The sequence below is a fragment of the Podarcis cretensis genome (genome assembly GCF_951804945.1).
Source record: "Podarcis cretensis genome assembly, chromosome: 2".
NCBI classification, from domain to species: Eukaryota; Metazoa; Chordata; class Lepidosauria; order Squamata; family Lacertidae; genus Podarcis; species Podarcis cretensis.
Genome location: NC_137171.1, coordinates 106,233,126 through 106,250,876, shown reverse-complemented (window position 1 = coordinate 106,250,876; position 17,751 = coordinate 106,233,126).

The following is a 17,751-nucleotide window of genomic DNA, read 5'->3' as shown; positions in this document are numbered from 1 at the left end:
CAGTGGAGCTAATGCTTGCTTCTGTTGTTCCAGGTTAGGGGTGAACTGAAAGTAGGCTGCATAGGTAATATGTTACACAAGAAATGGCTGAATGGGATCATAGGTCCATCGAGTTCCGTATCGTCAACACTCAGCCAGAAGTCTCTTTCATCCATACCTGGAGATAGTGAGGGACGAACCTGGTGCTTGGACCTGGTTGGTAGATCTTGGGGTTCTAGGTAGGCCAATCAGTGTTGGCCGGTGTCCTTTGGGGCTGGTGGGGTAGAAGGCAGGGGACCCAACAGTATGTGGAGCCTGAGCCAATGGCAGGCAGAGCCAACTCATTCTGGTTTCATCCCCATCGTCCCTTGTAGAAGTCAGCAGGGAGGACAACACTGAGACTAAGGACACGGTAGCTGATGGGCACTGCCACACCTTGGTCTAGGTGCAAGTAAGCAGGCATTTTCTGGAACAATATGTGAAGTAGAACACAGAGAGGGTTGTAGCCAATATTTGCCCTACTCTTGAGTAGACTCATTCGAGGCAATGGACATTTATTAGTGTTGTTGTTACCGTATTTTTCGCTCTATAAGAAGAAGAGAGTTTGGATTTGATATCCCGCTTTATCACTACCCTTCAGGAGTCTCAAAGCGGCTAACATTCTCCTTTCCCTTCCTCCCCCACAACAAACACTCTGTGAGGTGAGTGGGGCTGAGAGACTTCAGAGAAGTGTGACTGGCCCAAGGTCACCCAGCAGCTGCATGTGGAGGAGCGGGGAATCGAACCCGGTTCACCAGATTACGAGTAAGATTACTATAAGATGCACCAGACGATAAGACGCACCTAGTTTTGGGAGGAAGAAAACAAGAACAAAAATATTCTGAATCCCAAAAGCCAGAACAGCAAGAGGAATCTGGCTTCTGGGATAGCCTCTTGCTGTCCTGGCTCATGGGATAGCCATGCGCAGCCTCTCCCAGGCAGTGGGATGAAGGCTCCCCCAAGAGCTGCGCTCCCTTTAAAGAGCAGCGGAGCGTGTGTGCGGCTCTTAGGGGCTTCTCCCCAAGGAGGGAGAAGAGCAGAGCCTCTCGCCTGCATTTGCTCCATAAGACGCACACATATTTCCCCTTACTTTTTAGAAGGGGGAAAGTGTGTCTTATAGAGCGAAAAATACGGTGTTTAAATTTGTATACCGCCCTTCATCCAAAGAGCATGGGGCAGTTCACAACATAAAAATGCAAAATCAAAAACACAAAATGCATAATACAGTGGTACCTCGGGTTAAGAACTTAATTCGTGCTGGAGGTCCGTTCTTAACCTGAAACTGTTCTTAACCTGAGGTACCACTTTAGCTAATGGGGCCTCCCACTGCCGCCACTGTGTGATTTCTGTTCTCACCCTGAAGCAAAGTTCTTAACCCGAGGTACTATTTCTGGGTTAGCGGAGTCTGTAACCTGAAGCGTATGTAACCTGAGGTACCACTGTAAAACAAAAGCCAAACAAACCAATAGCAGCCCCCTCCCCCAACTACATTTAAAAGGGAATAGAATGTTAATCAGCCAAACGGTCAAAGAGAAATGTTTTTGCCCGGTGCCTAATGTAATGAAATGTAAATGTAATGAAGGAGCCAGATGAGACTCCCTGGGGAAATCTTTCCGGGGCCAATTCAGGTTCAATATTTTAATGGGTCTACCCTGACCCAGGCAATCCTTCGAAATTTGCCTCTGTGAATTTGCAGTGCCATTCTCCAGCCAGGTAATGCGCGAACAAATGCATGTGCAGAAAGGTGGGTACATTAGTGAAAACAGCATGTGGAAATTGCATTATATTAGGGGAAATTGTTTTGCCAAATGCCTATATTCAGCAGCTTTATATACAAAACAAGGAGGCATTTGCACTAAAATGCTGAGTAATTTTCATGACGATTCTTTAAATGCACATATTTATTTATTTAATAAAATGTATATACCACTTGATTGTAGGGTGGGTTGAGAAACCCTCAAAGCAGCTTTGCACAGATATAGAAATGTGAAGAACTGGACAAGAAACAGAGAGAAAAGGAAATAAACCAAGTCACCCATCCCTCCTGGCAGACACTTTTTTAAGAAAATGCATATTTACTTACTAAAACTACAAGTAGCTTGCCCTAAATCGGGAGGAGTAGTGAGATAACTCTATTAAATAAACTCCTGTCCTGTTGAAACCAAGCTTCTATATATGCCTTAAGCCATTTTGGTTGGCAAGCTTTTCTATGAGCAAACCAGCAAGACTTGGTTCCAGGTAAGCCAAGCATGCTCATCTCGTTGGCACAGATAAACATTTAATATATTATCTAGTGCAAATTAAATGCTGCAGCAGTCGAGCTTCTCATAGGGAGATGAGTTTGTTTGCGTTCCCAGCTTGCCAAAGGAAAAAGGCAGGCATAACATAATACAATGTCGAACATGAACTCTCTGTGGACCGCAGTTTTCATCCTGATTTTCTTACACTAAGTTTAGTCCAGTCTGGTTTTTATGGAGCCTTTGGGTTTGTTTTTGGGCAGTAATTAGACAACTAGCATTCATCCTGCGCTTGTCCTGATTTATATGTCTGTACATTTCGCAGTCACTTTCCAAACTGCAAAACCTTGAATGAGTGAATGAATGAATTTACTGTACTAGGGCAACAGAGTCTTAATGGCGAGAGCCAGTGTGGTGTAGTGGTTAAGAGCAGTAGTCTCGTCTGGGGAACCGGGTTCGCGTCTCCGCTCCTCCACATGCAGCTGCTGGGTGACCTTGGGCCAGTCACACTTCTCTGAAGTCTCTCAGCCCCACTCACCTCACAGCGTGTTTGTTGTGGGGGAGGAAGGGAAAGGAGAATGTTAGCCACTTTGAGACTCCTTAGGGTAGTGATGAAGTGGGATATCAAGTACAAACTCTTCTTCTTCTTCTTCTTCTTAATCCACAGAGCCTTAATCCACTTCAACTGTGCAAACCTGAAGTTCTATTATATACAATTGTACCTTGGTTTTCGAACAGCTTAGTTCCCAAACGTTTTGGCTCCCAAACGTCGCCAACCTAGAAGTGACTGTTCTGGTTTGCGAACTATTTTTTTGGAAGACGAACGTCCGATGGGGCTTCTGCGGCTTCTGATTGGCTGCAGGACCTTCCTGCAGACAATCGGAAGCCGCGCTTTGGTTTTCGAATGTTTTGGAAGTCAAACGGCCTTCCGGAACGGATTCCGTTCGACTTCCAAGGTGCGGCTGTATTTGAATCTCTCTTGCAAAATACAGATCATCTGGAGGCACCCATACACAATCCTTGATCGTCTTTTGTGGTTGCCTGGAGAGTTGTCTTCTGCTTACACCTTTCTCGAACTTTGAAATTGGAGACACTCTGCCCCCCAATTCTGAAGCTGCTTTACTTTCTCATCTGCCCAAGACCAGCAGAAGAAGAACTCGGGGAGATATTTGCACAATATCGTGAAGCTGCACTCTGGTGCGTAGTGTGTGGGCCAGTAGCACTTCCACCCGGGGCAAGGAACCTTTCCCAAAACATTGAACGGGTGGTGATTGTGACACAGAGCCTCATCTGCTGAGGGCAGGGGTGGAGTGCTGAGTCCTCTCCCTCTCGTAAACCTCATCTCCTGCCTCATCACACCAGGGCTTCCTTGCCCGTTCTCTGAAGGCAGTCATTGCTGCCAAATCTTGGTCAGGGACCAGGTGGAGATGCTCCAAACATCCTACTCCTCCTCCTTAGGTCATTTCCCCTTCCAGGTGTTCTGCGCCTCTCTTTTGAGAACCAAGGACTTATGCCACCTGCCATTGCCAGCACCAGTCTTGTATTGTAGCACTTTCTAAAAACCAACCAAAAGTTAAGAGGATAGCACCCCTCCACCCTTCTCTCTCTCTCTCTCTCTCTCTCTCTCTCTCTCTCTCTCTCCTTCAAATTCTGTGCTCTGTGGAAGCAGCAATGGCCAGTAGCAACGGGAGAAAATCAATTCAGTCTCCATGTAAAGGTGAACCTACCTAATTCAGACTTTGCGAAACAATACGCAAACCGAAGCAGAGCCATCCTTTGACATTTGTTCTTCTCTGGATTTGGCAGTATGAGTTCTCCAGCCCAAGGAAGGTGTACAAAAAGAAAAATGCATATGTCATGGGAGAGTGTGCATAAAAATCGGTGAAAGTTACACATCAAAATGCATCACGTTAGGGACAATTGCTTGGCAAAGTTGTGTATATTGGGCAGAATTGCAGGCAGAAATGTGTGTATTGGGAGAATTTTGCACCGAAATGCTGATGGATTATCCTGAGGGCTTTTGAAAAAATATATACATATTTCACAAACTGACATGGAAATGTGGAGGACTGAACTGAAGACTGGAAAAACAAGAAACTGAGATTGACGGACTGGCTCATCCTTTGTGGTGGAAACCAATGTCCTCACTGTGGAAGGACTTGTGGATCCAGAACTGGCCTCCACAATCACTTACAGACTCATTGTTAAAACCGTGTTTATGGAAGACAATCTTACTCTGCTACAAGTGATTGAAGAAGAAGAAGAAGCAGCAGCTGGGGCAGAGCTGTCCTCCTCATAAAGAGATCCTTTCTGCTTGACGTCATGGGGCCGTGGCAGGGCAGGTGGCAAAGAGGTCCAGGCAAACAGGAGCAATGCTAGTGTCATGCTCTCCAACATTTCTCCGATGAAAATGGGGCATCCTAAATAATAATAGTAACAGTAACAGTAACAGTAACAACAACAACTGGGTTGCCCCTGCCACACTGGGCAGCTTTCAACATATATAGAATAATAATAAAACATTAAACATTTAAAAAACCTTCCCTTTACAGGGCTGCCATCCAATGTCTTCTAAAGGTTGTATAGTTACTTATCTCCTTGGCTTGGATGTCACATAACTCCAGACCTTCCAATGAAAACAGGGACGTCCTAAGGAAAAGCGGGATGTTAGAAGGCATCTAAAGGCAGCCCTGTTTAGGGAAGCTTTTAATGTTTAATAGGTTATTGTATTTTTTTTTTTTTTTAAATTTTTTATTAAATTTTGACATAAATATATTTCACAAACATACAAAAGACAAAATGAAAAAGAAAAAACAGAAAAAGAGAAAAAAACAAACAAACAAAACATGAAATACATACAACTTTGATGACATTGATCGACTTCCCTTTATCTCGATTTCGGAAATTATTATCTTGTTTATCTATCTGCTGTGTCTATTCCTTAATAAAACTTTTTACGTAGTAAGCGTTATCTCATGCCTACTGTGATATCTATAAGTACATATGTGTTTCTGATCAACATTTTAATTTTCCCCTTGTCTCTATTTCCATATATATCCTAAATTTATCCCATTCATTGTTAAATTTTGCACTTCTTTGATTTCTTATTTTCTGTGTCAATTTAGCCAGCTCCAAATAATCGGATAATTTAAGTTGCCACTCCTTTAGTGTTGGGATTTTTGGTGTTTTCCAGTACTGTGCTATGAGGGTTCTGGCGGCCACCGTTGCATATTGAAAAAAGGTTCTATCTTCTTCTTTGATATCCTTACCAATTATCCCCAGCAGGAAGGCTTCGGGTTTTTTAACAAACGTGTATTTAAGAATTTTTTTTAATTCATTATAGATGGATTCCCAAAATTTTTTGAGAATCTCGCACGTCCACCACATATGAATGAATTCGCCCTCCTTACTCTTACATTTCCAACACAGTTTATCGCCCGTTCTATACATTTTATGTAGTTTTACCGGCGTTATGTACCATCTGTACATCATCTTATACATGTTTTCCTTTAGTGTCGTGCATGCTGAAAAATTCATATCTTTACACCACAATGCCTTCCATTTGTCAAACTCTATGTTGTACCCTAGGTCTACCGCCCACTTCACCATTACATCCTTTACTTCCTCGTCCTTGGTGTCCCACTCAAGTAACTGGTTGTACATTTTTGATAATAATTTTGTTTTACTTTCTATTATTTCAATCTGAAATCTAGATTTCTTGTCATTTATTCCGATCTTATTATCTTCTCTCCACATTGAATTAATTTGATGGTATTGAATCCAGCCAGTCAGCTTGCTTTTTATTTCTTCATAAGGTCTAATCCTCCATCCGGATTCTGTTTTGGTTAGTAAATCTTCATATGTCCATCTTTCCCCCTCTATATTTAATTTTTTAATTGTTAAAATGTCTATTGGTGATAACCACCAGGGCGTTTTCTGCTCCAGCAGTTTTTTATTCCTTTCCCACACTTCCAGCAGTGGCCCTCTGAAAATGTGGTTAGAAAAACCTTTATGAACCCTTCCCTTGTCTCGCCATAAATAGGCATGCCAACCGAATCTTAGATTAAACCCCTCTAGATCTAACAAATTTTTGTTTTTGATGACAATCCAGTCTTTTACCCAACAAAGACATGCAGCTTCGTAATATAACCTCAAGTTTGGAACCGCAAGGCCACCCCTATCTCTTTGGTCTGTGAGCAATTTAAATCTGATTCTTGGTCTCTTTCCCTGCCAAATGAATTTAGAAAGTAATCTCTGCCATTCTTTGAATATTGAGGTTCCTCTAATTATCGGTATATTCTGAAATAGGAAGAGTAATTTAGGTAGTAAGGTCATTTTAATCGCCGCCATTCTCCCCAACCACGAGAGATGTATTCTATTCCATGTATCCAAGTCCTTCATTATTTCTTTCCATGTTTTCTTATAATTATTTTCAATCAGATTTATATTTTTCATAGTTAACCAGATTCCAAGGTATTTTACTTTTTTAGTTATTTTAATTCCAGTTTGACTTTCAAGATCGTTTTTGGTTTCTTCTTCCATATTTTTGGTCATTATTTTAGTCTTTGCTCTGTTCAATTTAAATCCGGATAATTTTCCAAATTCCTCTAGTAGCTTTAACACTTTGCCGACGCTCTCTTTTGGTTCTTCCAATGACAGCATAAGATCGTCTGCATATGTTTTCAGTTTATATTCTTTCGCTCCTATTTTTATGCCACGGATCTCTGGGGTTTTTCTTATCTTGTTTGTGATTATCTCTAAAACCATGATAAACAACAGCGGTGACAGAGGGCACCCCTGTCGAGTGCCTTTTGCTATTTCAAACTGTTCTGTCAGGGTATTGTTAATAATTAATCTAGCTCTTTGTTGTGTGTAGATTGCTCTAACTCCTTGCAGGAATATGCCATCTATCCCTGATCTTTCCAGGCACTTTATCAGAAAACCCCAGGAGACATTGTCGAAAGCCTTCTCGGCATCGACGAACATTAAAGCAGCGGGAATTTCATTATGACATTCTAAATATTCAATGATGTCTATTGTATGTCTAATGTTATCTTTTATTTGTCTGTTGGGAAGGAAACCGGCCTGGTCAATATGGATGAGATTAGTTAAACACTTTTTAAGTCTGTGTGCCATTATATCTGCGAAGATCTTGTAGTCGTTATTTAGTAATGAAATCGGTCTATAATTCTTGATGTTAAGTTTGTCTGAATCTGGTTTCGGAATCAACGTGATATAGGCTTCTTTCCAGGATGTTGGCATTTTTCCTCCTCTTAGTATCTCGTTGATTACGTCACATAGTACTGGTGTTAAGTGTTCCTCTAGGACCTTGTAATACTTGGCAGATAACCCGTCTGGGCCTGGGGCTTTCCCCAGTTTCATCCTCTTGATTGCCTCTCGGATCTCCTCTATTTTTATGGGTTTATTTAAGGCGGTTCTTTCCTCTTCTGATATATTTTTGGGACTATTTTCTTCTAGATATTTTGCGATGCCCGTTAAATCTTCTTCTTCTCTTTTGTATAAGTTCTCATAGAATTTAAGGAAGTTCTTTTTTATATCATTGGGGTCTTCCAAGACTTGTTCTTCAACTTTTATTTTATTGATGGTACTAAATTTTCTTCTTTTTCTCAGTTGCCAAATGATAATAATAAAACATTAAACATTTAAAAAACCTTCCCTTTACAGGGCTGCCATCCAATGTCTTCTAAAGGTTGTATAGTTACTTATCTCCTTGGCTTGGATGTCACATAACTCCAGACCTTCCAATGAAAACAGGGACGTCCTAAGGAAAAGCGGGATGTTAGAAGGCATCTAAAGGCAGCCCTGTTTAGGGAAGCTTTTAATGTTTAATAGGTTATTGTATTTTTGTGTTTTGTCGGAAGCTGCCCAGAGTGGCTGGGGGGACCCAGCCAGATGGGCGGAATAAATAAATAAATAAATAAATAAATTATTATTATTATTATTATTATTATTATTATTATTATTATTATGATGTTCCAGAATTGGATCAGAAACCGGGATTTCTTCTGTAAATCTGGGATTGTCCCTGGAAAATGGAACACTTGGAGGGTTTGCAGTGTCCATAGGGTGGCTCACCCAGACTGCGGGGTTTCCAGGGTTTCCTGTGACGAGGGCTTGGTTGTGAAGCCACTTTGAGAACTGTAGCTCACTGTGGGGGAATCAGGGTCTTCTAACAACTCTCAGCACCCTTCACAAATCCCGTGGTTCTTTCTGGGGAAGCACTGGCTGACTGACAAGTGGGACAATACAGCTTTAAATGCTCAGTGCAGATGGGGAGACAGAGAGACAATGTCTGGTTGTTTATTGGCCACCAAGGGCTCCGAACTCCTTCGCCTCAACTTGCCCTCAGAGCATCTCTCAAATGGCTGCTGCTTCGCTGGCATGGTGTGGGAGAGCAAGACCAGGTTGGCCAACCGGGGCTGAACAGTTGCACCTACTCTGCGTTAGCCAGAAAAGAGGCCTCAATTACAGGTGAGGAGGCTCTGGCTGGCAGTAATATACTACTTATTTCATTCTTAAGTGGGTGTTGCAGATAAAAATACAACCAATTAATTAATAGTAATGGCCATGAGTCTACGAAAGGGCAAGTCAACCCAGGCCTCAAGCACTTTTTCGCTGTGTGACACACCGGTGTCAGGTATCACACGATGCACTCGCAATGTCCGTCCCAGAAAAGCTCTTCTGTTTTGTAGCTCTGCAGCCACTTTTCCTTTTCGGTTCATTCCTCGTTCCATCTTGGAAGAACAATCCTAAGGTGATGGTCGAGGGATTCTGTGGAGAAGAAGAAGAAGAAGAAGAAGAAGAAGAAGAAGAAGAAGAAGAAGAAGAAGAAGAAGAAACAACAAACACTCTGTGAGGTGAGTGGGGCTGAGAGACTTCAGAGAAGTGTGACTGGCCCAAGGTCACCCAGCAGCTGCATGTGGAGGAGCGGAGACGCGAACCCGGTTCACCAGATTACGAGTCTACCGCTCTTAACCACTACACCACACTGGAAGCTGCCTTTCTGAGCCCAAGCTGTAGAGGTCCGGGGTTGAACCGGGGCCTTCTACATGCTCAGCAGATGGTCTACGACTGTGCTACAGACTTTTGTGTACACACACACACACACACACACACACACACAAACCATGCCTCTGGGGCTGGCCAGGGGCTGCTTCCAAGGCCCCTGTGGGGCAGTGTGAGGAGGCACCTCTCTTTGGGGCAAGGAGAGCAGCTCAGGGACAAGGGGTGGCAGCAGTGGCTGTCCAAGGAGAGCGGAGAGGAGAGGAAGCTAAGGGAACACTCCACAGGGGAGGGTGTTCAAAATGCGGTGAGGGGTTGTCGGCTCTGTAGGCAAAGGGGGGACATAACGGGGATCCTGAATGAGCCCCACAGGGGTGCCGCAGAAAGAATGTCATTGGTAAAGGGAGCCCTGGACCCAAAAAAGGTTGTTAACCTCTGCCCTAGAGAATGTAAATAAGCGTTGGAATAAATGCTTGTGTGAAAGATCCTGGTTCTCTTCCCTTAACTGAGAAAGTGGCTGGGAGGAGGAGCAAGGGTTAAGCACTCCCTCCCCCATGACACTCTCCACTACATATTTGCAGATCCTTCCTCCCTTCTGCTGGATCTCTGTTGAGGAGACACTCTATCATTTCTAGTCTGCCCCTGTTGTAAGTGTCAGGAGTTCAGCCCACACTCGAGTAGGACCCTGACAGAGACACATGCCCAAGTGGCATGTTCTCTCCCTCCTGGTCTTTCGTTCGGGAGCTTCATAAGCCAGAACATCACAGCGACCGATGCCAACAGACACCGTCACACTTAGGGATCTGCGGAGTTTGCGCACCTTGAGTGACAGACCTCAGCAACTCAGCATTTTGGCTAATCTGCTTTATTTACATATAAACACACACGGAGCACTGCAACATGGCTCCCTCTCTCTCTAGCATCAGACAGCAAAGAGAGAAAAAGAACAAAGGACAACAGTCCCACTTCACGGAACACAGTAACACAAACATGCTGTCTCCTTCACTTCCCACTCTGTGGAGTCAAAACAGATACCGTCATGTGATAGACAACAATCCCATGACTGCAATCATAGATCAGGAATTCTAACAGTAAGTTCATATAGATATAGTTTATATAGATGTGAATTCACCTGGTGCATCATTAAACTGTGGAACTCCTCCCTCCCGCAGGAGGCTGTGGTGACCAACTTGAATAGCTTTTTTTTATTATTTAAAGGATCAGATGAATTCATGGAAGACGTGCCTTCTCCATGGCTATGCCCTGCCTCCACAGTCAGAGGCAGTTTACTTCTGAATACCCGTTGCTGGAAACTGTAGAAGGCGAGAGAGTTCTTGTGCTCAGGTCCTTCTCGCAGAATTCTAACAGGCATCTGTCATGGGTGCTTTTGTTGCAGGGGGTTGGACTAGATGACCTTGGGGGTCCCTTCCCTTCCAACCCTACAATTCTATGATTCTACGATCTGGTTGGTCAGCGTGAGAACAGGATGCTGGGCTAGAGGGGCCGTTGGCCTGGTCCAGCAGGCTCTTCTTATGTTCTTATAGGTTATAAATTATAAAAAGTATAATGCCCTCTCTAGGGACGCAGGTGGCGCTGTGGGTTAAAGCCTCAGCGCCTAGGGCTTGCCGATCGAAAGGTCGGCGGTTCGAATTCCTGCGGCGGGGTGCGCTCCCGCTGCTCGGTCCCAGCGCCTGCCAACCTAGCAGTTCGAAAGCACCTCCGGGTGCAAGTAGATAAATAGGGACCGCTTACCAGCGGGAAGGTAAACGGCGTTTCCGTGTGCGGCTCTGGCTCGCCAGAGCAGCGATGTCATGCTGGCCACGTGACCCGGAAGTGTCTCCGGACAGCGCTGGCCCCTGGCCTCTTAAGTGAGATGGGCGCACAACCCCAGAGTCTGTCAAGACTGGCCCGTACGGGCAGGGGTACCTTTACCTTTACCTTTATAATGCCCTCTCAGGGTGGCTCACAAAAATGCATGGAACAATTAAAACAATATGTCTTATAATAATAGACAATGATTATGTGGCTTTATGGACGTATTTAATAATAGTACAAAGGTAGTAATTTAATCTTATGTTATTAATCACTCTGCCTATATAACTTTACGATTATAGAACCTTATAATCTTTTCTTCCTGTGAGAATGGTTGCTAGTTGAAAATGTTCCTTGTTTTTGAAACTCCCAATATCCTGACGGCTTTTCACACTGTGTTTCACATGCACGCAAACCGTTTACAGTGGTACCTCGGGTTACATATGCTTCAGGTTACATATGCTTCAGGTTACAGACTCCGCTAACCCAGAAATAGTGCTTCAGGTTAAGAACTTTGCTTCGGGATGAGAACAGAAATCGGGCTCTGGTGGCGCGGCAGCAGCAGGAGGCCCCATTAGCTAAAGTGGTGCTTCAGGTTAAGAACAGTTTCAGGTTAAGAACAGACCTCTGGAACAAATTAAGTACTTAACCCGAGGTACCACTGTACTCACTTTAAAGTTTATTGTTGGATACAACCAGGCACACATACAGTTAAAAAGAGAGCTCCATTGCCCTTTCAACTGGTTCAGGGAGTACAGCCTGCAGGCACTCAATAAAACTTGAGTATGTGAATTGGTCTTAATAAGAAACCCACAAAAGGAAAGAACATCAAAGAATTAGGCCCAAATGTTTGAAATGTACTGAAGGCTACGGGTTCAATTCTCACAGCGACCGCTCATTGCATGGCTGCTTCTAGTCTGCCTGGTTCCCTGTGGACATCTGGCTAAGTTGGATATGCAATAAAGCCATGCTTGCCATTTCATGAAGGATATTTTAGGTTTAGGCTGCGGGAGAAGCAGCCTCTGATACTTTCCTCCAGAAAACCCACACATCCCCTTTTCTTGGTTTATCCTTTAATAGTACAGCACCAGCTTCCAGGGGGCACACCCAAGTAACGTGTAGTCATGCCCAAAATATCTGTGCTTGCCTCAACTCATGCAAAGAGGACCACTGTCACAAAGCTGAGAGAGAAGGTTGACTCTAGGGAACCCCAAACTCGTCATCTGGGGAGAGCAACCATCTCCTATTTTTTCATATTTATTTTGCAGCATTTATATCCCAGCTTTTTTCCAAGGAGCTCAAAGAGGCTGCATGCATAGTTCTCCCTCACTCTCTTTTTCTGTGCAGAGTTAAACTGTGGAACTCACTGCCACAGGGGCAGTGATGACCACCAACGTGGACAAATTCATAGAGGGTAAGGCTAGCAGTGTCTACTCGCCATTAATGACTGTCTTCTGCCTCCTTGGTTGGAAGCAGTACTGCTTTCGAATGCCAGTTGCTGGAAAACACAAGAGGGGCGGGTACTCTTGTGCTTGGGTCCTGCTTGCTGGCACACGCGCTAAACCCTGTCTGTGGTGCCTACCCCTTTTCCCCAGAGAATGAGACAAGAGACCAGAGTATGGGTTCAAATTGGCCACAACTTTATTGAGCTTCAGAAGTGGGAAACTTGGCACAGGCCTTGGCAGGTAACCCTCTCAGCCTGCCTGGCTGAGGATATGCAGGCAGATGAGGTCCAGTGAGAGGGGACTGCAAAGCACAAACTTACACAGCATGCCCTTCCACTAACCTCGTCCTGGGGGGTTTGACCTACATGTTGCCGCTCTAGGGCCAGGGACTCCTGGTTTGTGCCCTTTAATGGGCCCTGCAAGCGCCGCCACATGGGGAGGGAGCATGGATGCACCCCCCTCCGACTTGATGTTAGATACCTTGCCAAGGCCTAAAACCACAAAAGTTGTGACGAAATGCTACGGGGAAGGCGAAACCTGCCAATGCAGAGGAAATTTCTTCCCAGTTCTGAATACAGTGGTACCTCGGGTTAAGTACTTAATTTGTTCTGGAGGTCTGTTTTTAACCTGAAACTGTTCTTAACCTGAAGCACCAGTTTAGCTAATGGGGCCTGCTGTCGCTGCGCTGATGCGGCACAATTTCTGTTCTCATCCTGATGCAAAGTTCTTAACCTGAGGTAATATTTCTGGCTTAGCGGAGTCTGTAACCTGAAGCGTATGTAACCCGAGGTATCACTGTACAGCAACCATCTTTTTTTTTTTTTTTTTTTTTAAATATTTTTATTAAGTTTTGCATAACTATATTTCACAGACATACAACAGACAAAAGTAAATGAAATAAACATAAAAAGAAAAGAAAAAAAAGAAAAGAAAAAGAACATAAAATACGTACAACATAAACAGCACAACTTTAACAACACAACATTAATTTTACAACTTAAACAACACAACATTAATTTTACAACAACATTGATCGACTTCCCTTTATCTCGATTTCGGATAATGTTATCTTAATTATCTTTCTGCTGTATCTATTCCAAAATAAAATTTATAACGTAGTAAGCGTTATCTCATGCCTACTGTGATTTTTTTTTTAAAAAAAAAATACATCTATATTTCTGATTAACATTTTGATTTTCCCCTTGTCTCTATTTCCATATATATTCTAAATTTATCCCATTCATTACTAAATTTTGTACTTTTTTGATTTCTTATTTTCTGAGTCAATTTTGCCAATTCTAAGTAATCCATTAATTTAAATTGCCACTCCTTTAATGTTGGGGTTTTTGCTGTTTTCCAGTACTGTGCTATGAGGGTTCTAGCGGCCGCTGTTGCGTATTGAAGAAGGGTTCTATCTTCTTCTTTAATATCTTTGCCAATTATCCCCAGCAGGAAGGTTTCAGGTTTTTTAACAAACGTATATTTGAAAATTTTTTTTAATTCATTATAGATAGATTCCCAGAATTTTTTGAGAATCTCGCACGTCCACCACATGTGAATAAATTCGCCCTCTTTACTCTTACATTTCCAACACAGTTTGTCGCCTGTTCTATAAATTTTATGCAATTTTATCGGCGTTATGTACCATCTGTACATCATCTTGTACATATTTTCCTTAAGTGTCGTGCATGCTGAAAAGTTCATATCTTTACACCATAAAGCCTTCCATTTATCAAACTCTATATTATACCCTAGATCTACCGCCCACCTCACCATCACCTCCTTTACTTCCTCATCCTTGGTGTCCCACTCAAGCAACTGGTTATACATTTTTGATAGTAATTTTGTTTTACTTTCTATTATTTCAATCTGGAATCTAGATTTTTTCTCATTTATTCCAATCTTTTTATCTTCCGTCCACATAGAATTTATTTGATGATATTGAATCCAACCAGTCAACTTATTTTTTATTTCTTCGTATGGTCTAATCCTCCACCCGGATTCTGTACTGTACAGCAACCATCTTACGACCGCAGCAGCGCCTGCTGACATGGAACGCAAAATATTAGCCTGTAAGGAAAAGAATCATTAACTTGAAGACCGCTGACCTAGGATGAAATTATGGAGGCAAGAAATTATTAATTTGAGGGAAGGTGGGTGGGTGATCCTGGAAGGAAGAACAGCGAAAGAGGCTTGGACAACGGAGTTATTCTCTTTTCTTTTGGCCTTAGGCCCACCCCCAACCGGCGTCCATTGTCCTCCCTGGCTGAGGGCGGGTCAAAGGCTGGCCCAAGCAGGTGGGTGGCACCCTCACAGGTGAGCCCCGCTGGGTGCCGCAAACCCCGGCCACCTGTGGGGAAGGGAGGGTGGAAATTGTCGGCTTCCCACAGGCATCTGGGTGGCCGTTGTGAGAACAGGATTCTGGACTCGATGGGCCATTGGCTTGATCTTCCTATGCTCTTATGCAGCTGCTGCCCATTTTAAGCACACCAATTTCCTGTGCGCTTGTGTAGGCTGAGGCAGAGTGACTTGCCAAAGGCAAGTTACCGTATTTTTTGCTCTATAAGACGCACCAGACCACAAGCGCACCTAGTTTTTGGAGGAGGAAAACAAGGAAAAAAATATTCTGAATCTCAGAAGCCAGAAAAGCAAGAGGGATCGCTGCGCAGTGAAAGCAGCAATCCCTCTTGCTGTTCTGGCTTCTGGGATAGCCGCGCAGCCTGCATTCACTCCATAAGACGCACACACATCTCCCCTTACTTTTTAGGAGGGAAAAAGTGAGTCTTATAGAGCAAAAAATACGGTACATGTGGAGGTCTGATTCCTTCTGTCACGATTACTCATCTAGGGAGGGGAGTAGATCAGATCATGGGCCCAGATACACATCTTGGTAATTTGTAGATGATAAAGCTCCGCTGACTGACACATGCATAGCAAACATGCATCCAAGACATTACTCTTGTTGTGTTTATGGCATTCTTAATCTCGCCCTTCCTTCAGAGAGCTAGTTCTTACTGCCCCAGTTTTATCTTCACAATAACCCTGTCAGTCGGCCGCCTCAGTTGCAGGCATTTTGAGAGAGGGCAGCAGCAACTGGTTCCCTAAACCAGCTAGCCCTCTGCCCCCTAAGTTAGCCAGCTGCATTCAAGTATCATGGAGGATGCAGTTCTGTGGCCAGTGGTTTAAGGCAGCTTCCTACGTACTGATTTGTTTTAATTGTCTTCCTGTTTTAACAATTTGTTTTCCCATTGTGGGAAACCGTGACAGGACATTTGGGCAAACTGTTGTGGAGGTGTGGAGAACCAAACTCAAGATGGGAAAGCGAGAAACATAAATTGACATATTAGCCCATTCCTGCTCTGAGGGCAGGCAATTCTCCTGTCTAAGACATTTCGCTGCCTGAAGCTGATCAGTAACTGGAACCATCATTCCTAAAGTGAAGGCATTCACTAGCTATTTTGGCACCTGACACAGATAATCTCCAAACCCCCCTCTTCTCCTCTGCCAGCAGCAAAAAATGTAACAGCGACAATTAATAAACAACTAACAATTTTCTGTCAGGTTAGTTGCCTGCTGCAGCAGCAGCAATTAAATTATTCAGTATTCTGTCTGCGTTTGAATGAACTCTGCCTGGTGGGATATAATTGAAATGCCTTCTGAGAGCCCATTCTAAAGGCATTTTCTCTGTCTGCTTCTCAATATACCTGATTTTTTAAATATGGATTTTATATTACTGTTGTGGCTGTAAGTTGTTTTTAATTGTTTTTAATGTTGTGTTTTAATGCTGTAACCTGCCCTGGGGCAAGGGCAGGTGGCAGACAGACAGAATTCCATTATAGATACTCTCTTCAGTGATGTCATACAGTGGTACCTCGGAAGTTGAGCGGAATCCGTTCCAGAAGTCCATTCAACTTCCAAAACGTTCAGAAACCAAGGCGCAGCTTCCGATTGGCTGCAGGAAGTTCCTGCAGCCAATCAGAAGCCACAGAAGCCGCGTTGGACGTTCGGGTTCCAAAGAATGTTTGCAAACCAGAACACTCACTTCCGGGTTTGCTGCATTCAGGAGCCAAAACTTTCGACTTTCAAGGCGTTCGGGATCCAAGGTACCACTGTATTTGTTTTCCTCATTCTGTTCTTTCTGCTGTCCATTGGCGCCCCCTCCTGGTGTCCCCTTTACCATTCTTCAACCTCTGCCTTTTAAAAAAATTAAATCTCTCCAATATTATGCATCTTTTTGGCATCAGTTGCCCTCTGTGATTGCCCAATATTCATCACAGACTTCTGATGCCAGTATCCTGCTGAGCTGTGGCTGTTTCCAGTAACAAGGCTGTTTCCAAAGCAGCAAGGGTATGGAACAACAAAACAGTCATATATGAAGGGGGATGTCTGTGAAGGAAAATCTTCACCCCAAGCCAGATTACTATCCGCAAGGGAAGTTTTTAATGTTTGATGTTTTATCGCTTTATTAGTATTATTTTCATTAATATTTTCTTGGAAGCTGCCCAGAGTGGCTGGGGAAACCCAGTCAGATGGGTGGGGTATAAATAATAAATTGTTGTTGTTGTTGTTGTTAGTCCATGAATTCTAGCTTTACCTGTCTGCTTTTTTCCATAACTTCTATCACGTCTCCTCTTAGTTGCCTTTTCTCTAAAATAAAAAGCCCCAAAGGCTGCAACTTTTCCTCACAGGGGAGTTGTTCCAGCCCCTTGAACATTATGGTTGCCCTTTTCTGAACCTTATTTCCAACTCCTTTTTGAGGTGAGGTGACCAGAACAATTGTTCCAGGATTTTTGCAGCTTTGTCAGGGTGGTGGTAGTGGGGGTGGTTTGCGGAACAACTCAGGTCTCAGGATTCTTTGATTTTGATGTGTGGTGCACAGCGATGGACTTTGGGCTCTCAAATTTCAGCGGCTCCCTGTGCGATTGTAAAATTCAGCTCCCCCCACCTCTCATGCTCCAAATTGTTGTGGCACCCCCTGCAGCACAGCACCCAGTGCAGCCGAACCCATTGCGCTACCCTGAAACCACTTCTGTGGTGTGGATGTGACCTCAGTTCTAGGAACAGAAGGTTTTTCATTAGCCTGCAGTCCAGTGCTTCACCGCATAAGAGAGCTCCACATTTGAGATGCTGGCAGGTTCTGCATATGGCGTTCTGCAGCCTTGAGACATCTTGATTTTTTTGTCTGCACCCAGACACCGACAGACTCCATGATCCTT